The sequence below is a fragment of the Petaurus breviceps genome, unplaced genomic scaffold (assembly GCF_028583685.1).
Source record: "Petaurus breviceps papuanus isolate PSGF00001 unplaced genomic scaffold, PetGlider_PUasm1.0 90686, whole genome shotgun sequence".
In the NCBI taxonomy this organism is placed as follows: domain Eukaryota; kingdom Metazoa; phylum Chordata; class Mammalia; order Diprotodontia; family Petauridae; genus Petaurus; species Petaurus breviceps.
This window is the reverse complement of record NW_027187309.1, coordinates 10,288,393-10,311,999: the sequence shown is the minus strand read 5'-3', so window position 1 is coordinate 10,311,999 and position 23,607 is coordinate 10,288,393. Positions and strand designations below refer to the sequence as shown.

Here is a 23,607-nt window from a genome sequence, read left to right as displayed (position 1 = left end):
GGGGAAAGAGGCATTCAGTATGCTTGCCATCTTGGGGCAGGGTAAGGGAGAGAAGGGAAGAAAATATATAACTCAAATCTTTGAGAAATGAGTGTTGAAAACTAAAAATAAATTTAAAATAATAATGATAATTAATCAAATAATATCAGGTAATTAAAATTAACCAGGAGACAACATTAGGTAATCTTATTTCTAATTGGAGGAAAGATTAGAGATTTTCCTGCAATTCTCTGAAACAAAACAAAGCAAAACAAAATTCCAACCATATACAAGATATAGCATTTCCTATATTCTTCAAAGAAATGAAAACAGATAAAACAAGACAAACACATGCTTTCTAGTCTTAATTTTTTTTTAACCTGCAGTAATAAAAAGAACTGAATTGGGACCAAAAAATTACCAATTGAATCTCTTGCAGATTTATGCCAACTCTCACATAATTCAATTGTGGCATATTTAGTCATTCCTGTAGCACTCAGGTTCATCCCCTTGTTCTAAGCTATCAAAAATATCCAAGAAGGAACCTACCAGTATTTTTTACTACTGGAACCCATAATACTTCGCCCACTTCTGGGGGGAAACTTAATCCTTAACCTAACTTTCTTTCCCCATCCCTGAGAGAAAACTTTAGTAGAAACTAAAATGTAATCCTAAACTTCCCCACTTCAGGGGGAAAACTTAACCTAAAACTTAAACTTAATTTTAAACTTTCTCATCCCTAGGGGAAAATTTAATCTAAAATTTAAACCTATATCTTATTTTAGCTAACAGGGATTGAGATCAGGAGTCCAACATTCAGAGCCAGTTTTTTTCAAAGAGGTCCCACTGTGAAATCACCTGAGCACTTCTGGGAAATTCCATTAAAATGCTGTCCCAGGGGATCAGAGTGTACTCCCAACCTGACTGGCTTCACCAAAGTAGATTTTCAGTTGCAACAAAACTTTCTGTAGACAACTGAACCAGGCATCATTAAAAATTTTTGTCCAATTAAAGGAAAAATAATAATGCAAAATATCTCAATTAAGGAGCTTCTAAGGGGGGATGGGGTAGGAAGTTAGCATTATAGGATCAATTAGAAGAAATAACACTAAATTCAGATTATTTTGGATTCCTAATTTATTGATTCCCTTAGCTGTCACTAAACTTCCCTTGGTCTAAGTGTCTTCATTTGTGAATGAAGTGATTAGACTAGATGATCCCTAATGTTCTTGAGTTAGAGGTAGAAAGAAGTGTAGAGGCCTTCAAATCCAACTTCCCCATTTTATGGATAATGAAAATGATGTCCCAAAAGGGGAAATTATTTACTTGAAGTGTAAAGGTGAAAATTGACACCAAGATTTCTGCTGGGTTCAAGTCCAGGGTTCTTCTAACTATAACTATAGATTGCCATCATGGTTATGATTAACAGATATTTAATGGGGAACAATTCAATTTAATTCATTTGTTATTGACAGCTACAGTGGTTTTTCCTAAATAGAATGCAAGGTTCTAAAGAGTAGGGCAATAAAATAACAAAGAAAAAAATTTAAGTTATACATGACTACACAATTTATAATCAATATGTATTTAAAATCATATATTATTTCTTTTTGCTGGGACTATCAATTCCTGTTGATGTCATTGTACTTAAACCTCTAGGACTTCACTGAGCCTGGTTAAACTGACTTAGAATTTCTCATTTTATTTATATACTTAAAGGAAAAACTTCAAATATTTTGCTCTTACAGATGATAGCAGCATTTGTTTGTAGATGTATACTTTTTGTGACATTAAACAAAGGTCTTTCCATGCTTATACTTTTAAATATACATGGATACAAAATATTTAAAGGCCTTTTTCTGTCTAATGATGTAATTTTGTAGTACTAGGTGTTTCTATAATTACTCAAATATTAAAATACTAAAACATTTTTTTCATAAAGTACCCTTTTTTGCAACCCAGATTTAAATCTAATTAGTTATAGTAATTTTTTAAAATTGTTATTATTTTTTAAATTTTCAGGTCCAAATTCTCTCCCTTCTTATAAGGCAACTATACACATTATACATATGAAGTCATACAAAACATATTTCTGCATTAGTCATTTGTGAGGGGAAAAGCAAGAAAAATTAAGTAAAAAAAGTTTTCAATCTGCACTCTGAGATTATCAGTTCTCTCTCTGGAAGTAGATAGCATATTTCATCTTGAGTTATGGTGAGTAATTTTAGTAATACATTGTAATAGATTCTTTGGCAAGATTTTATCGAAAACTTTAGCACTGAAATTCAGGAATGAAATTGGTTGAGTGCTCTTTTTCTGCTTTTTTTTTCTTTTTAATAATTTAGGTATCAACCTATTGAAATCATTTCTGCTCTGGGGTATAGAGGTGGCCCTGCTTTTTTTAAGGCTTTGCTAGCAGGCTGTAACCTACAGAATGTCCTACAAAGCCAGAGACTTTGAGTATGGACCTAGTAATGGATTATGTGGCCTGGGTGGATCAGCCTAGCTTAGAATTAAAGACAAGAAGTGAATCATTTTGGCAAAAAAAGCTCTTAAAGGCCATGTTCCTTGGTGTGGAAGGGCTAACATCTATCAAGAAAGGAAACACTCCCAACCATGAAATTCTAAATCTGGAAAAAGTGTTGAGGGAGATAAGGGGAGGATAATTAATCCTAAGTCCCTGACAGTCCCATATACAATATGTGTCAGAGGTGTAACTTGAAGCCAAGTCTGCTTGACTTCAATATGGACTCTTTATCCATTATGACAAAATGCCTCTCCTTCATATGAGAGAATATAAATTCTTGATTCTAGTTTATAAAATTGACATTCAACATCTTCAAATGAACAATGACATAAGAATCATTTCTGCCTTGGAATGCATATTTTCCAAAAGTGATTTCCTTTATTAAAATAAGAATGAGAAAAGTTTGATTTTAATCCCTCCCATCTTCTACCCTCTTAGTCTTCATTCTTCCAAAACTTCCCCACATCAGTCAAAATGATGCTCTTATGCAACAAATCTTCATTTTCTCTTTGTTACAGGTACCAAGTCTTAAAACAGGATATTTACAATAATTTTTCACACAAAAGCCCCCAATCATTCTACAAAAAAAATCTTCTCTTAATCCACCATTTCCTATGGAAAGAAGTAGAAGAATGTTTCAGAATATTTGTTTACACACACTTAGAAGAAGACATTTTATGTTGTAATTTTGAATTGCTGTTCAGAGTATTTAGCCCCAAACATAATGTAAATTAATTAAACTTTTATGAAATTTTCTTTCATTAAACTTTTATGAAATTTTCTTTCAATAAATGTGTTGTAATGAAAAGAATCTGAGGTGGAAAAAGAATATTGGGATTCTGATTCCATCATGTCTGCTTTCTAGTCATAGAACTGGTAAAATTATCTCACCTGAGCCTTAGTGTACTTATCTAAGAAATGGGAATCATCATATTTATGATAACCAGCCTCACAAGGTAATTGTAAGAAGCAAAATGGGATAGTGAGGGGACCCGTGATTTCATTGCTATAGCAAAGGTTTTAGTATGTCTCTCTCATACTTAGTACATGCCAGTGGTTCTCCATTTCTTCTGGCATCAAATACAAACTTATTTGTTTAACACAAAGGATCTTTCAACCTGATCCCAAGGTAACTTCCCACCCTAACTACAGAATTAAATCCCCTCATTTATTCTAGAGTCCAGTCAAACTATTTCTCTTTGTTTCTCACAATGCAGAACTCCATTTATCATCTTTGTGCCACCAGTCTGAAAAACCCACTTGTCCGGAATGGACTCAGTCACCATATTAAATTCTAAGAATCCAAAATGTATCTCAGGACTCAGCTAAGGGATCAAAGTGAGCAAAAGCACTTAACTTAAATACCAAGCGACAAGGTGTGCTCATACATTCCCTTCGGTGAAGTGAAGACATACACAAGACAGTGGTTTATAGTCTGGCACAGTAGAAAAAATACTGATCTAGATTCACTGAACCTGGGTTCTAATTCTACTTCTGATCCTTATACCTGGGTGTCCTTGGACAAGTCATTTAGCATCTGTTTCCTAAGCTTTAAAATCAATGGGTTGAACTAAACTGTTTCATAAGGTCAACTAAATCTCCAAGTCCAAGAGCCTGTGTCCATAAATCTATAGAATTAACATAGACCAGATTTAGACCACAGAGGGTTAACAGTGCCAGGATAAGGTATTGGAACACCATTTGACATATAATCTTAAGCTATTTGGAAATTTTTTTTATCAGAGGATGGATTTAACCTGTTATTGGACTTAGCAAGCTAGGTAGGGTGATGGATAGAGTCAGGAAAACTCATCTTCCTGAGTTCAAATCTCTCCTCAGACACTTACCAGCTGTTTGACCTTGGCAAGTCACTTAACACTATTTGATCCTCAGTTTACTCATCTGTAAAATGAGCTGGAGGAAGAAATGTCAAAACATTCTAGTGTCTTCACCAAGAAAACATCAAATGGATTCATGAAGAAACAGACATGAATGAAATAACTAAACAACAACAAATGGTCTTGGCAAGGACAAAACACCAAATATTCCTAGGGGAACTTTTTTTTAAAGTAATAAAGTATCTTTTTCCCCTATGAAGAAAAGGAAGCGTTATATTCCTAAGGGACAGGTTGTCTTTTGCCATCCTTCAAAATGTCAAGGCTTCAGAATATTAGTAGCAATATTTCTTAAGAGAAATGTTATAAAGGGATACCACATAAGAAGAGGACATATAAAAAACTTCCTGAAAAGGAAGAGGGCAGGCCGTAGATTAAGAACAACTTATAACAGTTAGCCTGAGTTTTTCAATGGTGTCCATAGGATGTTAAAACACCATAAAAGAAGGAAGGTCTCCCACGGTTTGAATTGATCCTCTGTGGAGGATTTATGAGAACACATAACAAAGGCTTGACAGGGTTGCAGTTTTGACTAGTGGAAGGTATCTACAGGAATGAACTTATGAATATGGTTGGAGACATCAGCATTGCATAATGGTCAAAATAACGGATTTGATGGATATGTTTTACTTGTATACATGTTGCACGTGTATAAACTATGTTGGATTATTTAACATCTCAGGGAGGAGGACAGAGAGAGGAATAAAATTTGGAACTCAAAACTTTTTTAGTGTTAAAAATTGTGTTAACATGTACTTGAGATGGGGAAAAAATTAAAAAAAAAAAGAATGCTGGATTCAGAATCAGAGGACCTGGGTTTGAGTTATGGCTCTACTACTGACTGCTTATGCAAATATAGGAAGTTAAATTCAGCAGGTTCCTTATTAGTAAACTAAAGAAGTTAGACTAATAATAATTACAGCAAGAATATATATATATATATATGTTGTGATTTAAGATTTTGAAAGTGATTTACTAATATTATCTGGAGATAGGAACTCTTAATAACCTTATTTTAGAAATGATGATGAAAAGGATGAAAAAGATCATGACAATAGTAAACACATTGATGTAGTGCTTAGTGTATACTAGGCAATGTACTAACCTCTTTACAATTATCTTATCCTGACAACAATCCTGAAATACGATTGCTATTAATATCTCCATGTTGTAGATGGAAGAAACCAAAGTAAACAAAAGTCAAGTGACCTACCCAGGGTCACACAGCAGAGGCCCAATTTGAATTTTCCACTACATGGAGAACTGAACTTAAAGTTAGGAAGATGATCTCTAAGGTTCCTTACAGTTCTAAGCTGACATTCCTATATTCCATGTTCTAGAAATCCCTGGGGCAAAGGTGCTCAATAAAATCTTTAGGGAGATAATGCTCAGTCAAGTAATTGGATGTCAGAAAGTGAAGGAGTAGAGGAGGAATCAAAGAAAATGCTGATGGAAAGCACTTTGCAAAACCTTAGAATGTAATGTAAATGCCAATCATAACTTAGATATCAAAATGGCCTGAGCAAGATTCCTGGTAGATTCCTGAGAACTAGACCCTTCAGCCCCTCCAGGCTGATTTTATACAGAGGAAAGTCAACCAGATATTTTCAGTCTCTAAGGGACCTTGCAAAACTTTGGTCTGATTTTTTGACTGGGTATACAAGAAAATGGAGAAGACAGTCCCTGCCTTCAAGTAACTCATGCTATAAGATGGGAAATAACATGCAAGCAACTACATAGAAACAAGCTTTATAAAGGAAAATTTTAAAATAATCCATTTTTAAGGAAATCACAAAATTTGTGAACCAGGATTATCATGGACAAGGACAGAAGAGCCCAGTACAAAAAACAATAAGATAATGCCCAGAGTAATAACAGCAACAGACTCGGACTCAAGGGAAATGAGTCTGACTTCATAAAACCTACATGCAACATGTCCATAGAGCTAAGGAGAACTTAAGCTTATCTTCAAAGTACTTTACTGCGCTTTAGAGGAATGGGTGACAGCTACAAAAAGAGTCCTAGGAGAGTTCAATGATAAAAGTTTCTAATCATAATAGCTATCCCAAAGTGGAATGGCTCCCTTGAGAAGTGGTGGAGTCATCTTTCAAATGCAGTATTTATTACCTAAATATAAACTGCTCTACTAAGGAGCTCTTTAGACTAAGTGGAGCAGCTTTCCTTCAATCTTCCACAAAGTGAATGAGGTTCCCACCTTCATCTCAGGTCAGCTAAGTCAGAAAACTGATGGTCCCTAAGACTGAACTCAACCTCCTATCCATACTCCCACCTCCCTGATACTCATATTGCAACTTACCGGTGCCAGAATAGGACAAGATCACAAAGAGCATCAAAAAGACCAGGTAGAGGATCCTCATGGTGACTGGATGACTAGAACCTGGGAATTATAAAAGAGATGAGGGTAGGTCAGCTCAAGAGAGAACAGGGCAAGTAAGATGAGAGCAGGTTAGACCAGACTCAACTTGCTTTGGTTCAATCCTGTTCAGTTTCTACAAACCTGAGGCTGCCTATGTGAAGCTTCCCAGTAGTCTGAAGGGCCCCTATATTTATGGGGTTAGGGAATTACCCAACAGGACGTTGATATTTATTATGTAAGTGATGCAATCCACAATGAAACACTAAATAGCCCTATATGATATTTAATCAGAGGAGATTCCAAGTCACATGGGCTCCTTTTCTTTCCTCTGACTGCAAGTGGTTTGGGATGGGGAGATCTAAATTGAATGTTTTGCCTAAACAACTTCTGTCATAGGCAGCTCCATCCTACATGTATGACTCTAAGCCACAATTTCTGCAGCTAGATTTCTAGGAATTTATCAGTCCAGTTTCTTAGAAAGCCCAGGGAAATTTTCTTTCACCAATCTGGAAGTAAAATAATTTGAAAGTCTGAAAAGAAAATACTACATTGATTCTAAACTACTACAGACCAATGAAAAGAAATGAGTCTCCTAGTACTGGATAAGTCTTGCTTTAAACATAATTTGTTGCCTGATATCCAACTATGCACTGTAAAGATTATACAACCAATAAGTGACATTTTAAGATAGATAAGTAATACTTTTAACTTCAGAGATATAGGTAGCGTGAGCAGGAACCAAAAAGGGAAGAAATAATCATGCAGACACAATGTGTGTGACATCTGGGGAAATATTTGGAATGCAAGTGGAAATATCTGTTATCTGAATAAGAAATGCTACCTTTATTGAGGTAGCAAAGGAGAGGAGTGAACCAAATCCTTTTAGAACTAATGAAGAAGTATATTTGATCTAAGATAACAGGGCGGGGTAAGCAATAAGAGAGAATTGAAGGTATCTCTTATGAGATCGTCCACTATTTTAATATATCTTTTTATAGTTTATGATATTTTATTTCTCCTAGAGAAGTAGCTTCTATCTTCTTATGTTTTCAGTACATACAAGAAATTATTGACCTTTGGGAAGGACTAGATTTGATGACTTTCTCAGCTGGAGAGCTGAATCTATGACAGTCTTTTTAAATCTCTTTTGTTCTCTCTTAGATGAACCAGACCTGGACCCTCTTTATGAAGAAACATTAGTTTCCTTCTAGGATTCAGTTAATAATCACTTATGTTAAATAACAGACCCTCCATAAAATGTACACATGAAATTCTACAAATTGTAATCATCATTCTGAACATTTTTTCTAAACCATTTTCTTAAGTCTATGCAAACAGTAAAACAACAAATCACCCCTTGATATGTAGCTAATTTCTGATATATAAACGCTAATACTGAAAATGTAACAGCTGACTTTCAAGTGCCCCATGCACTCGTTCCAGCACTTTCCTACTTGGAGGTTACCCCAGATACTCAAAGGCAACAGAATACAACTCTTGTAAGTTCTCCTATGTTAGAAAGGCTTTGCATGTGTTCCAGGCAATAGACAAAGTCTGCTTTCTGAGGACCATTGTAACTATGTACAGAGGGTCATAACAAGTAGATTGGTTGTCCAACTGGTGATGATTTCTTTGGACATGACAACCCATAAATTCAATTAAAATATCAAATGTTCCTCAGACCTCTAGAGTTTCCTTCTTCTTCTACAATGATGCTACCAAAAGGGCATAAAAAAAACCAAGCATGTTAAGAATCACAAAATTTTCAGGTCTTTCTATAAACTTGTACTTAGCTATGGACACACTAAATATAAGTGGATGGAACCAAATTCACAGAGGATATGTGTCATATCAATTTTGACATTTGCTCTATAAATGAAGCCAGCAGACAGTAATATGTTGGAGCCATATAGCAAAATAATTGTGCTTGGAGAGGCAAATAAAGAAGATGATGACATTAATTTTATCACAAGTATAACAGCAATAAAAACTATAATTTCATGGGACATTTGATCAGGCTGTATTGCAAAGCTCATTGCATGCATTTGCTAAATGAATACTATACAGAGAATTTTAGCATTAGCCCCCACATTTGCTTCAGAGGATAAAGAGGTAGAGAAGTTTTGTGAAAAATGTTATGACTCACCAAATTATATTATATTTATATATAATTTATGTGTTTATATATATGGCTTTTATGCAAAGGTAAGAGAATAGATAATGACACCAAAGAATTTATAAAAAATATGGATGAGAAAAAAGGCCAGATACTCATAGAATACAGTTATTTCATGTGTTTTTAATCATGAATACTTTTTTCATAAAAGTAAATAAATTCAACATAGTAAATATCAAGTAACATCACAAAAAATGAAATTTATTACAATTTAAGATGCACAAAATGGTTCATTATAGGTGCAACTGTTGTTTTTTAATTCATAAATTTGTATGCAATCTGACCACTCTGGAAAAAATAAAAGAGAAGACACAGTTTTCAAATAAAGATAATTACCTACAATCTGATCATTTAAACAAGTTATTACTATAAGAAAAGAGTGCTTGGGGTGGGAAAATGGTTAACAAGAAAGATTACAATCATTTCTCATTGTTTAGCAAATATAAATTAATTGTCATAACAAGGAATCCGAAACAGTTTAAAAAGCGCCCAAGTCAATAAAAACTTGACTTACTTGCCAACCAGAGAAATATGGAAACCAAGGCAAAAATAGTATAGGCTATTCTTCTTATTCACAAATCATAAGAAAGATTATGAGCAGTTTCACTTGATTAAAAAATAATCAATAAAATAAACTCAGTTAAAAAAAAAGCTTGGCAAGAGAAATAATTTGGCAAAATAACCCAAGGGCAACTCAGAATGAAAGTGGAAGGACAACAAACCGATGAAAGATAGGAAGGGTTACAAAAGTTTTATATACATATCTGTGTGTGTGTCTGTGCCTGTTGTGTATGTGTCTATGCATGGTGTGTGTGTGTGTGGGGGGGTGTGGGTATGGGTGTGGGTGTGTATAACAAGCTTCTTTTACAGTTAAGGACAATGGATGTCCTACCATTGAGGTCAAATATTACATTCCTGTATATACTTAAAGAGGAGATAGAAATGTCAATGAAGGGAAGAAAGATATGAGACATGGACTGAATAGATCAAGTTACCTAAAAAAAATGTATATATGTCATATAATTGTGATGTCATTGAGTTATCAAATATCAAGATATCTGAAGGATGAGAAGATACCAAAGGAGTGTAGAAAAGACACAACTACAGATCTAATTAGTAACAATAAAAGGTGACTGAGAAAACATCCATGAACTTTGACTTTTATCACTACTTTCTTATACATATATAATTTTTAAGGTAAATAATCTATACACACGTTGAGGGTATCCTTGTGGAAAGTATTAAAAGGCAACTGGCAGCTTTCACCTGCAATATTACTCACATCTTTGCCATCATAAATTTGACTGGAAAACATATAGAATACAAGTTCAGACTCTACTTAATACTTGATTATAAAAAGACATTTTCTTCTGTAGAACAAAACATCATATTAAAGGCTATCCACCAAGTTGTCTATCATAAAAACCTCAGTATTAAAGGAGATTCTGTGAAAAATATAATAACAGAGACAATCTTATTAAATGATGATCTTATTTGGCTCAAATGTATGTTCCTTGTGGTCAGTAGCTGCTTGGATATTTTCTTTGTCTAATCATAGTCCCTGCATATATCTTTGACTAATCATAATCCCTGGAACACTGTAATAGCTTAAATGCTTGTTTATTGGTTGATTAAATGACCTTCTGATTATTACTATCAAGCGTGGTTAAAAAGCAAGGACACATGCATTTGCCAAAAGTGTTCACCACTGACAGAGAGAAGTGCAGAGTTCTAATCCAAAAGAGAATTCCTAAATTCTCTAGCTATTCTTGTTTCTGGATGACCTTGTATTAGTAGTATTAAGCTACAGAATATTGCAGAGTCCCTATGACATCCTTACACACAAGAAATAGTTGGACTAACCACTCACAAATAAATAAATAAACAAATAAAAGAATGAATCATGTGAAGACCAGATTAATTTTAAAAGCATTTATTAGATGCACAAAATATTAAAAGCATTGTGCAAACCATATGGGATATAGATAGAAAAACAAGACAGTCCTTGCTGTCTTAAGATCGCATTCTCATGGGGGAGCCAACATGAAAAATAAACTTGAAAAGGAACATGGTATTCAGAATATGATATCCAGTTGGATGGGGAACCTATGGAAATTGACCCCCTCTCTCATATACCTACAAGTACATATACATATAGATGCAGGATATATATATGTGTGTGTAGATATATGTATATATACATATACATACATATATATTTATACTATGTTTAAAGGTATGTCTTTTATTTATATTATGCAAATATATTCATATTGTTTATTATATTTACAGATATAGCTAAAATCTTAGACAGACTCCACATATGGACTATACATTTGACCTTTCATTCAGTAGGAGCAGAAGAGTAGGCTGGATTGCCTTCGAGAAATTATGAAGTTTTTTCATTGTCCCCAAGATTCCCAATAAAACAACAGCTATCCTCTTAATACCAAAATTTTACCAGTGCTGTCATATGGATACAAGTCATAGAATGTTACAATTTCAAAGAATTAAAAATGTAGGGGAAAGTGCAGTATAAAGGTACATGATCAGTGTAAAGCAGTGTACAATACATAAAGAAGAAACTCCAAAGAAAAGTTTAAGTAGTTCATAAAAGAAAACTATCATTGAAAAATAAGACAATCTGGTCACTTGTTGAAAATGAGGGATGGGGGCAGCTAGGTGGTACAGTGAATAGAGCACTGGCCCTGGATTAGGAGGACCTGAGCTCAAATCCAGCCTCAGACACTTAACACTTACTAGCCATGTGACTTTGGGCAAGTCACTTAACCCCAATTGCCCTGCCTTCCCCCACTCCAAAAAGCAAAAAACAAAAAGAAATAAAATGAGGGATGGTCAGCCTGTGTGCTCTGGTGATATCCTTGTGATATTAAGAGGAGGGAGGAAGGCAGGAAACAGGGAGAAAGAGAGAATGTCTAGTATTTACTGTATAAGTGGTGAACTTCTGGAAGGACACAGACAAGGGTCTCTTTAGATATGCAGAAATTTATGAGTGATAGTCTTCCTCATTTCATGGACTATCTGTACTAATAAATTCACAGATACATATATGGTTTTAAATAAAAGAATTTGTTAAGAGATGTTTATCATAGTATAGTATTAGCCCTTCAAAGATATCAGATGCCCAAGAAAAGATACTAATGCCCTTAGTAAGTATAGATCAGTAAGATCTTCCTTTTGGGGACTGCTGATTCTCTTTTCCCTAGTTGTCTTATTCATCTATGTGGAGAACAACTCCCTTAAATTATATGACATTCCCCATTCACAAATGAAAACAAAAACAAAAAACCTCTTCTCCCATGAAAGTAGGTCAGGAGCTATTTTAAATGGGCAGAAGTTGGGTGCAGAAGAAGAACATTTAAGGTCAATGTCAGATAACTCTTGTTAAAAATTAGAGCAATTCATAAGCAGAATGGGTTGCCTTATAGATGGTGGGTGCCTTCTCACCAAAGGTCTTTAAGCATAGGGGTGCCTGTCAGGTACATTGCACCGGTAATTATATTTTAGTTGTGGGTAGAGCTAAATGACCATTGAGGTCCTTTCCAAATAGGAAATTCTGTAATTTGGTGATTTTGATTAGTTACTCCATACCATTATTTAGTCTGGTAGTAGGTGCAATGGAGGGAAGGAGAAGAGAAAGAAGAGGAGGATGACATGCTTCATCTCTGAAAAAGATTGAGGAAGGTTGCCTCTTAGAATGACTTAGATTATGGCCAGTATGGAAGCCTTATTGTCCTGTGAAGACCAAAACCAAGGTACCGAGGAGAAATGCTGCGTTTACAAAAAGCTACGAACTTGATGCTCAGAGATTGTGAGCTAAATCAGCATCCCTAATGCAATAACAATAGTTAACATTTATAGAGCACCTACTACCGTGTTTCCCCGATAATAAGACCTATTCTGAAAATAAGCCTTCCCCTTACTGTATAAGATTCCTCTAAAATAAGCCCTCCCCCGAAAATAAGCCCTATTGAGATTGCTACTGTAGTGAAGGTGATCCCCTGCGCTACACGCTACATTACGGTACCCTCTGTATGCACCGTCCCCCCCACCCCCCGTGAAACGCACGCCGTGCTCCGAGCTGCATCCAATCAAAACTGCAGCAGTGAGTGCGTCATCCTGTTCTTTATTGAATTCATTATTGAATAAAGGTACATTTTTTTGTTCACATTTACCTGTTTATTAAAATTGCTGTCAATGTTCATTAAAATAAGCCCTCTGGTGTTTTTCTGTCCAAAAAAAAATAATAAGACAGTATCTTATTATCGGGGAAACACGGTATGAGCCAGATACTTTATCATTATTATCTCATTTTTATATTGCTGGGAGGAAGGTACTATAATTATAAGTCCCATTTTACAGATGGGGAAACTGAGGCAAATAGATGTCAAATGACTTGTCTAGGGACATACAGTTAATAGATATCAGAGACTGAATTTGATCTCAAGTCTTCCTGATCCCAGGCCCAGCAATCTTTCCACCACACTATCTGGCAGGATTCAACTGTACTATCAAACCTAAGGACACAGCACAGGCTTACAACAAAACTCACCCTCACACTGTAAGGCTCCTCAAAATCTGTTGTAGAAAAAAATGACTTTATAAAATGGAGATATTGATCATAGTATAGCATTTGTCCTTCGTAGATCACAGAGGCCCAGAAGAAGTCTCTAATGCCCTAAGTGTAGATCATGTCCTCCCTTTGCAGACTGCTGATTCCCTTTCTCCTAGTTGCCTCATGTATATGTGTAGAGAGCAATCCCCTTCAATTGGACAATCCATTCCCCATCCCCAAAGACAAAGAAACACCAAGATCATAGAGATCCCAGTTCCAGGGTACAGAAATTTGCCCAGGCCATGATAGATAGGGTGATCACAGTCCTTCAGGAGAAAACCACTACAAGGGGCCAAAATTTCATAGTACCAGAGCTGCAAAGTTCTGAAACAGTAGTTAAAAGGCAAGCAACACTGTAGCACCAACAGACCTTCTGCTGCAGCAGTAGCACCAGGGCTGCAAATCGCTGAAGTACCAGCAGAGGCAGAGAACTAAGGAACAGAGGAAGAGGGATAAGAAACCATGAGTATGGGAAACTGCAGCACTCCACTAAACTTTGGGGAAAGAGCACATCATCAAGCAGGAAGCAATTCTGACCACCCAAAAGTCAGTTGGAGCAGAGACTTATGTTGATGAACCCAGTGTGGGAGGAGGCAGAGATACTATGAGATCCATCACCCAGGGAAATTGCAGAGAAGAGGGAGTCAGAAAATGAGGGACAGGAAAAAAAATAAGGGAAAGATTGACTCTGCGAAAGATTTCAGGAAGAAGAAAAATAAAAAGACCTTGAAAACAAATAGATAAATCAACAGGAAAAAATAGCAACAACATCAGCAAACATGGCCTACAGATCTAAAAAAGAAGTTCAGGAAACTACGAATAAATAAAAACAAAGGAAAATGATACAATATTCAGTGACCATAAACAAAGATACAGACTCACATAGAGATTCAAAAATAAAATTATAAAAAATTAATGTGTAAAAGAACAAATAATGGAAATAATTATTAAATATATAAAATAAAATTATATAATGAAACAACATATTGAAATTTCTAGGATACAATTAATGCAGTTCTCATGGGAAAATTGTATCCTTAAAATATATATTAGCGGGGGCGGCCAGGTAGCACAGCAAGTAAGAGCACCGGCTCCAGTGTTGAGAAGACCTGGAGATCGAATTCCGGGCTCAGACACTCAGCACCACACCCAGAAATAACTGGCCGGGTAACCTTGAGCAAGTTACTTAACCCCAATTGCTTAAAAAAAAAAAATATATATATATATATATATATATTAGCAAAATAGAAAAAAGAGGTTTAATGAATCAAATATACATTTTTAAAATTATGTCAACAAATAAGCAAACCTAAAATAAACCTTAAAAATGAGACATTTAAAATTAGAGTGATAATGGATAAATTAGAAATCAAAAGTAGCATATAAGTGATCAATGAAATTAGAAGCTAGTTCTTTGAAAAGATTAATAAAATTGATAAATCCTTAGGTAATTCAATTAAAAAGAAGAGAGCATAAAATCAAATCATTAAAATAACAAATGAACAACCAGATGAAAGAAAAGGGATAATTACATTATGTAAAACTATATGCTACCAAACCAAAAATGCAAAATAAATAGAGGAATATCTTCAAAAGTATAAAACACTTATATTATTGGAAGATCAGATAAAGATTTTAAATAATCCAATTCCTAAAAAAGAAATAGTTTAAGCTGAAAAGGAACCAACAAAGGAAAAAAATTGGTCCTGATGAACTCACAAGATGGTTCTATCTAACATTTCAAGTGAGTACCTATGCTAGATAAATTATTCTCAAAAATTGAAAAAGAAAGAATGCTACAAGAAAATTTTTTTCGTTTATTAATTTATTTATTTTTAGTTTTCAACATTCACATCCAGAAGTTTTAAATTTTCTCCCCCGCAAAAAATGGCTTGCAATGACTTTACACATAAACTCCTATTAAACACATTTTCACATTAGTCATGATGCATAGAAGAATTATAATGAATGGGAGAGACCAAGAGAAAAAAAAAAAAAGAAAATAGTCTGCTTCATTCTGTATTTTGACTCCATAGTTCTTTCTCTGGATGTGGATAGCATTTACCATGATGAGTCCATTGGAATTGTTTTAGATCCTTGCATTGCTGGACCATTAAATTATAGCCTCAGCAAAGTTGCAGACTGCAAAATAAATCCTCAGAAATCAACAGCATTTCAATATAATAATAAACAAAATGACAAAAAGCACTAATAGAAATGTAAGTCCCATTCCAAATAACTACAAAGTGCACTAAACACCTGAGATTGGGGACTCAAGAGAAGAAAACAGTGTAGATAGGATTCTACTGGCTTACCAAGGGGTCAAGATACAAAGAACAGAGAGCAATTAGAGCAGGGGAGATGATTTGAGAGGAACTGAGGAGTTGAGGAATTGGAGGTCCCGCTAGCCAAATCTCCACCAAACCACTCCTTTACCTTGTAATTATTTGGAATGGGATTTGCTAAGTTATAATTTATTGTAATATGTTAGTAGATTCTCTAGGCTTTTCCAAGTAAATCTTCAATCATATCCCCATCAAAAAGGGATGATTTTATCTCCTATTTATTTATACTTATTCTTTTAATTCCTTTCTCTTTTTATTATTGTTACTAAGTTTTCTATAATTATATCAAATATTAATGGTGAGAGTGGGCATATTTGCTGTTCTATTATATTTAGTGGAGTAGATTCTAATATATCCCCATTGCACATGATGTTTATTTTGGCTTTGAATAGTTGCTCTTTATGATATTAAAAACTCCCTCTATGCCTGTGCTTTGTAGAGGTTTTAGCATAAAAAATGTTGTGTTTTGTCAAAGACTGTTTCTGTATCTATTGAGATGATCATGTAGTTTTGGATGAGTTGTTTTATAATATAATTGAATATACTGATTATTTTCCCAATGTTGAACCATCCTTGTGTCCCTGGTGTCAATCTCATTTGTTCATAATAAAGGATTTCTTGGATAAATCACTACAGTCTATTTTATAGGATTAAAAAAAGGCAATATTTATTAATGATATTGACCTATAGTTTTCTTTCTGCATTTTGTATTTCTATGATTTAGGTATTAGGACTATATTTGTTTTATAAAAGGTTTCTTGGGGGGCAGAGCCAAGATAGAAATCATATATATATATATATATGATTTATTTATATTTATATACACACATATATACACATATGTGTATAAATATATGTATGAGTATTTATATATTGTAAATACATGTATATGTGCATATGTGTGTGCGCATGTATATGTGTGTGTATTTGTATATGTATGTATGTGTGTGTGCATAATTCTCAGTTTATCCCATTCGTGTCAATCTAGATACCCTTCTAGACCCCACTGTTGTCCTATTCCCTCACTCTCATTTCTTTATCATTTTAGAAAACATTTATTTCCTTCTAAATGTATATATTGTTCTCTCTTCAACCCAGATATGGTGTGAGTAGTGTTCCCTCTAAAAATCCCTCCCTTATCCTCTTTCCCTCTCCCCATCCCTTTAGCCTTTCATTCCTTTTGATTGTAGAAGAGTTTTATACCCTTCTTTATTGTTCCCTCTTTAACCCATTCCTGATAAGAGGATTCCAGAACTACCAGCCTTCCTCCCTCATCTAATTCCTCTTTGTCACTTCTTCCTGTTGCACCTGATTTGTATAAAATACTCTTCTTACCTTTTTCTAGACTGTATTATTTTAAATTATTTTTTTTAGAATCCCACCATAGTCAGCTCTGCCCCAATCTTTCTTTTGAACTATTAATTACAATCTTAGACATACAATTTACATGTCTTTATATGTAAACAGTCTGTTGTAATAGTGTCCCTTGTAATTAATCTTTGATGTGTGTAATGGGAATGTAAATTTAAAGATCTTCCCTGCCCCTAGGCTAAAGTGACCTGGAGCCTGGGGTGGGAGGCTTGTTTTTCAGTAGATACTTCTTGATTGGCCAGTGAGTCAATAAGGTTGTTACATTCTCTGAGCCAGGAGAAGGCTATATAAGCCCTGATGTGTAGCTTTGTTTTGGGGCTCACTTTGAGAAGTGTTCTGTGATTTGATCTGGATTCTGGGAAGCCATTGTCCAGAGCCCCCCGGCTTTGAAAAACCCATATGTTGAAACCCAGATGTTGATTTGGTATGGATGTAATGGCTGGACAGTTTGGAAAGCTATCTACTTGATCTGTTTCTGTCTTGATAATTCTGCCTGCATACTTTGAAGTTCGGGGTGCTGACCTTTTTCCCCTGAATGAGGTAAACGATATATGTTTGACTGATTAAAGTGAGCGTGTTAACCCATTTTGAGTTGCTTTCCTTTATCAAAGCAGATCCAAGAACCTCAGCAAACCCTGAGGACACTTGGGGTGCTTGCTGCTACAATGTGTACCATATATTTCTTCTGGATTTTGAATGTCAAATTTTCTATTAATTTTAGATCTTTTTGCTATTAAATCAAGAAATTCTGACATTTTATTTAATGTCTATTTTTTTTTCATTCAGGATTGTGCCTGACTTTGCTGGGTATGATATTTTTGGCCCCAACCTCAGTTCTTTTGCTCTTTGATATACAGTTTTCCAAGACCTGTAGTCTTTTAGTGAAGCTGCTGCTATATCTTGTGTGATTCTAATTACGGTTCCACCATATTTGAATTGTTCTTTTCTTATTGCTTGTAATATTTTCTCCTTGAGCTGGGGGTTTCAGAATTTAGCTATGATCATCCAAAAAAAGGTTTTCTTTGCAGGATCTCTTTTAGGTGGCAATCAGTGGATTTTTTCTATTTTTACTTTCTCCTCTTCTTCTAATGCTTCAGGACAATTTTTTATATTACTACATCAAGATTATTATTTTTTTATTTTAGTCTTTAGGTAACATGATTATTCTTGGTTTTCCTTCTTGATCTGTTCTCAAGATCAATTTTTTTTCTTATGAGATGTTTCACATTTTCTTCTATTTTCTCATCCTTTATATTTTGTTTTGTTTCTTGATCTATTATAACTTTGCTGGCTTCCCCTTGCACAATTATAATTTTCAAGATTTCATCTTCTTCCTTAAGATTCTGGATTTACTTTCTCTGTTAGTTGACTTTCCTTTCATTATCTTCTTGTTTTTCTTGGATTATTTTATTTTTCCTCAATAACTCTCACTTGATTATTGAAGTTTTTATTTCTTTTATGAATTCTTTTGGGGGAGGAAACCACTTGACATTACTCTTTGTGGGGGGGGCTTGAGGGTTTTTTTTCCTCCACTGAGTGTAAATCCTGGTCTTCTCTATTCTCATAGTAATTTTCTATGGTTGGGTTCTTTCTCCTCTGCCTGTTCTTTTTTTCCATAGAAGGTTGTTTCTATAATCACCTCTAGTCCTGGGAAATCAGGGATGGTGCCTTTGGCTTTAGGTCTTCCTTCAGTTCTCCCTTCAGTTCTCCCCTCTGACCTGAAAATGAAATCAAGAACTCTGTCCTCCTGTAATTGTCCACAGCCAGCAGGGTCCCCACCCCACTAATTCTGCACTCACTGATCCTATGCTGGTTTCTTCTTGACCAGGGCCATGTCTCAGTAGCACAGCTGGGCTTGGCATCCCTTATCAACAAAGGTTCCCTCAAACTGCACCTGCTCAGATGCCAGGCTCCCCACACTATCTGACACATACAAATTCCTGTGGCTACAGTCAAGGCTACCTCCGAACCCCTCTGTAGTTTACCACTCACTGGTCTTGCTGCTCCTCACAAAAAACACTCCCTCTCTTGGCTGACTTTTCACTTGTGTTCCCCCACACCTGGAATACTTTCCTTCCTCATCTCTCCTTCTTGGTTTCCATGAATTCCTTTGTGATTCAACTTAAATCCTACCTTCTCTAAGATGTCTTTCCTAGTCTCCTCCTTACTGTAGCTCCAAGCTCCCTATTAGGGCCTTCCATCTAACATGATCTCCAATTTACTCTGTTTATACCTAATATGTAAATAGTTGTCCTCCCTCAGTAGAATGTAAGGTTTTTTTCCTCACCTCATATCCCTAACCATAGAATCAGCTATATAGTAAGTGTCTAATTAATCTTTCTTGATGTGACTAAAACACACACAAAAAGAAAAATAATAATAAGGGAAGATAACTGGATAGGAAGAGAGGAAGAAAAGGAGAGGGCACAATTTTGTACCTAAATGTATTTTAAGTGTGTGAATGTCATTATTTCTTCAAAATTTGGTATTGTTGTGCATGTGCAAAAGGTTGGAAAGGGTCCCAAAATGTAGCAGACTGTTGTTTATTTTAGCCTATTAGCTAATTAGCATTCATACCTTTCTGTAAAACTATGAAGATAAATTGAAGTAATAAATTATTACAAGGAAATAGTTGGTTCTGATTCCTGTTGCTCAGGGATAGATAAACATATCCACAGTGAGAGGGACTTAAAAGAACCACACAGGATGTGGAATGGAAATCCATAATATCAAAGCCAATGACACAAGCCAGCTGCAACCCTCTTGCAATTAATTTTCTCAACACAGAGAGTACAATGTGAATATGTTCCAGGGAGGGAATCTTAGCAAAATCAGTCAATGAACACTGATTGAGGGCTTATTATTTTCAAGGCATGGGGAAAATAGGAAAAAAATTTCATTATCTCCAAAGACCTCACATTCTAACAGGGGAGAAAACATGCAAAATATAACTCCTCATACAAAATATATACAATGTAACTTGAAGGGAATTTCAAAGTAAAGACACTAGCAGTAAGGGTATAGTGAAGGAGAGAACCAGGAAGGGCCTCTTGCTAAAGGTGGGATTTGAACTCAATTTTGAGGAAATCTGGAAGGCAGAGGTGAAAAGGGAGTTAAGATATAACTGGAGGTTTCCCAGAGGTGAAAATGGAGTTAAGATATAAAGTGCCATGTATGAAGAACAGCAAGAAGATGAACTGGATTGAAAATTGTAAGAAGACTATAAAGAGAGGAAGGGGTTGTGAAAAAGACAGCATACAAATCATTTAAGAGATCATTGGTAATTTTGGACAGAACCATTTCAGTCAAATGATGAAGCTGGAATCCATATCCCAAAAGACTGACAAAAGAATGAGAGGAGAGAGGGCAGAAGCACCTAACTTATTTGTTGGCACATATAGACACTGAATAAATGTTTACTGATTGATCTTTGATATGACCACACCATATGAATATACAGACGCATAAAATCATATACATATATTTATATGAACATATATGATGATGTACATGTGTATTGTACACATGGTACATCAGTATGTACTTATATATGTATGCATGTATGTATGTGTGTATATGTATATGGTGTATCCCCAAGAAAATATAAGGTCTTCAAGGTAAAAAGTATACAAGATATGCTTGTATCCCCCTTCCCAAAACAATCCCATGTACCTGGGAAGCCTTTGGTAGATGTTTGTTGTAATTAAATTGAATACAAATAGATATGGGAAGGCATTTTAAGAGAAAATGGGGTGGGGCAGCAAGGTGGTACAGTGAATAGAGCACGGGCCATGGAGTCAGGACAACCTGAGTTCAAATGAGACCTCAGGCACGTAACACTTACTAGCTGTGTGACCTTATGCAAGTCACTTAATCCCAATTGCCCTGCCTTCCCCCATCCAAAAAAGCAAAAAAAAAAAAAACCTGAGAAAATAGGGAGAAGAAAAGAATCAAAACAATTATTATAATGTAAACAACAATATAGAAACAATATACAAAAGCACAGAAGAAAATGAAATCATGAAGGGATAAAAGCATACATGACTTTTTTGTTATTATCTGCTCTAAGGTACTTCTCATCTTTAAGATAGACATTTTATTTGCCAAATGGAACAGAAGAGGGACTTTCCCATAAGAAAAGCTGCTTAGGTCAGACTACCTAAAAGAAAGAGACCCTCCAGGATAAATGTACTGACTTACTTGAAAGCAAAAGCACTGATTTGAAGTACTATGGGGGTTACTATGGTGTATCATTGTTCATCACCTCATTTACATATGTCTGTTTTCATTGTTTCAGTGGTTGATAATAGGTGAGAAAATATAGATCAAAGAAGGGTTTGGGAGTCACTGGAAAAGCATGCCTTGTTTGCTTATGTTAGAATTGACAGAATGATAGATAAGAAGGGTTTTTAACTTTGTAAGGTTTAGTTAGATTTAACCTTAGTGGACTTGTCACTAGTCACAAGGAAGCCTTGATGTGAAGTTTTAAGAAGCCAATTAGAAGCTAAAAGATTCAAGAATGAGAAAACATAATCCACCTAAAGAGGGAAAATGATACAAAAGACAGAAGCACAAGAAAGATAACTATGCTCCTGAAAAAAAGCCCAGCAGAGATACTTCTGAAGAGAAGAGTAGCTGCTCTGAGCTAAAGTGAAGTTCTGGGGTGGCTCTGGAAGCTGCTTTGACAGGAGAGCTCGGAAGCTGCTGTGAGCTCCTTGGAAAAAGCAGAATCTTGCTGTGTGAACTAGAGAGGTTCATCCACAATCCCCATCTACAATGTCAAAGTGAACTGAGGACAGACAAGCCTTGCCCTTCACAGATCTAGGCACTGTTTCAATTGGAGGAATACTCTAACTTCTGGGAGCTTATGGGAGAAAGTGTAATCTTACTTTCTCTGGTGATAAAAGCTGTCAAAGCATATCTACCTTGCTTCATGTCAACCACCAAAAGAATATTTAAAATGTCTTTATTATTCAGGCTTGGGGAGAAGAAATGCATTGCAAATTAAAGTAGGTTTGGAAATCTGTATTTGACAGCAATTTGCTGAATCTGCCTTTATTGACAGCAGTATAGTGAAGCCATTTATTTTGGGGGCAGCTGGATAAATGGTTCACTAGATACGACACCTAGTCTAGAATCAGGAGGACCTGAGTTCAAATGTGGCCCCTGATATTTGCTAGCTGGTGATCCTGGGCAAGCAACTTAATCCAGTTGGCCTCAGTTTCCTCATATGGAAAATGAGCTGTAGAAGGAAATGGCAAACCATTCTAGGATATTTGCCAAGTGAGATCAAAAAGAGTCAGATGTGACCCAACAACTTTGCTTCATTTAATAATATTAATAATCTTTTATATAACGCTTTAAGTTTTGCAAACTATGATACATGCATTATCTCATTCATTTCTCTTAATCATCATATTAGGCTGGTGTTATTATTATCCTCATTTTACAAGTGAGAACTATAGAACGTTCCAGATACTAAACCAAGGAACATAAGAGAGATAGATGAATGGAGTATATGTGTGAATAAATGAGAAATTATGGGGGTGATTGGGAGTCAGATAATAAAAGTTATCAAAATTTAAAAAACACATATTTTAAAGAGGGAGACTAGAAAGAAAGAGGGCATAATCACATTTCCTCCCTTTTTTTGCAGATGAGTAGGAGAGTCATGCCCTGTCAGACTCAGCTGAAGTGTTGATGACTTTTGATGAACAAGGTTTTTTTTTTTCCTCTTTTTAATAATTGTCATAACGGCTGGGTTTCTGAAAAGATGACTAGGGAAAGATATATTTTGGTAGTAAAGGTGATATGTAAAAAAGATATAATTAAAATATTAAAATTATAAAGGAGACATTTACCAATGCAAAGAGATTGAGAGACAAAAATAGAAACAGAATCAGAAGAAAGTGAAATAACAGAAAAGAATAATATTGTAAGATAGTTCAATGACCTATAGACATAGATAGGAAGAACTTGGAATAGATAAAAAGAAACACATAAAAATCAAGACTAAAAGGGATATATAAATGAGAGAAAAACAGAGAGGGGAGAGCAGAAGACAAAGAGACAGGACAAAAATGTAGGAATAATAAAGTAATAAAGGACAGAGGTATAAAGAGCTAAAGAAAAAATGAGGAAATGTCATTAAGTGTGACCATGAACATGAATTTGCAAAAGATTTGTGTTAGGACTCATGACTGTTAAGACAAATGAGAAAGGATCCACAGGGGGAGGGAGAGAGAGAGAGAGAGAGAGAGAGAGAGAGAGAGAGAGAGAGAGAGAGAGAGAGAGAGAGAGA

General features: G+C 35.2%; 1 long non-coding RNA gene across 1 annotated transcript in view; it reads right to left on the bottom strand.

Annotated features, from left to right (window-relative positions):
• Window positions 1-2,339: 2,339 nt before the first annotated feature.
• The window catches only part of LOC138144116 (uncharacterized), a 69,116-nt gene continuing 47,848 nt past the window's right edge, over window positions 2,340-23,607 (bottom strand). The window contains exons 2-3 of the long non-coding RNA XR_011163862.1: window positions 6,719-6,799; window positions 2,340-3,118 (exon numbers count right to left, since the gene is read on the bottom strand). This is a non-coding gene — a long non-coding RNA (uncharacterized lncRNA). The remainder of the gene's footprint in view (window positions 3,119-6,718; window positions 6,800-23,607) is intronic.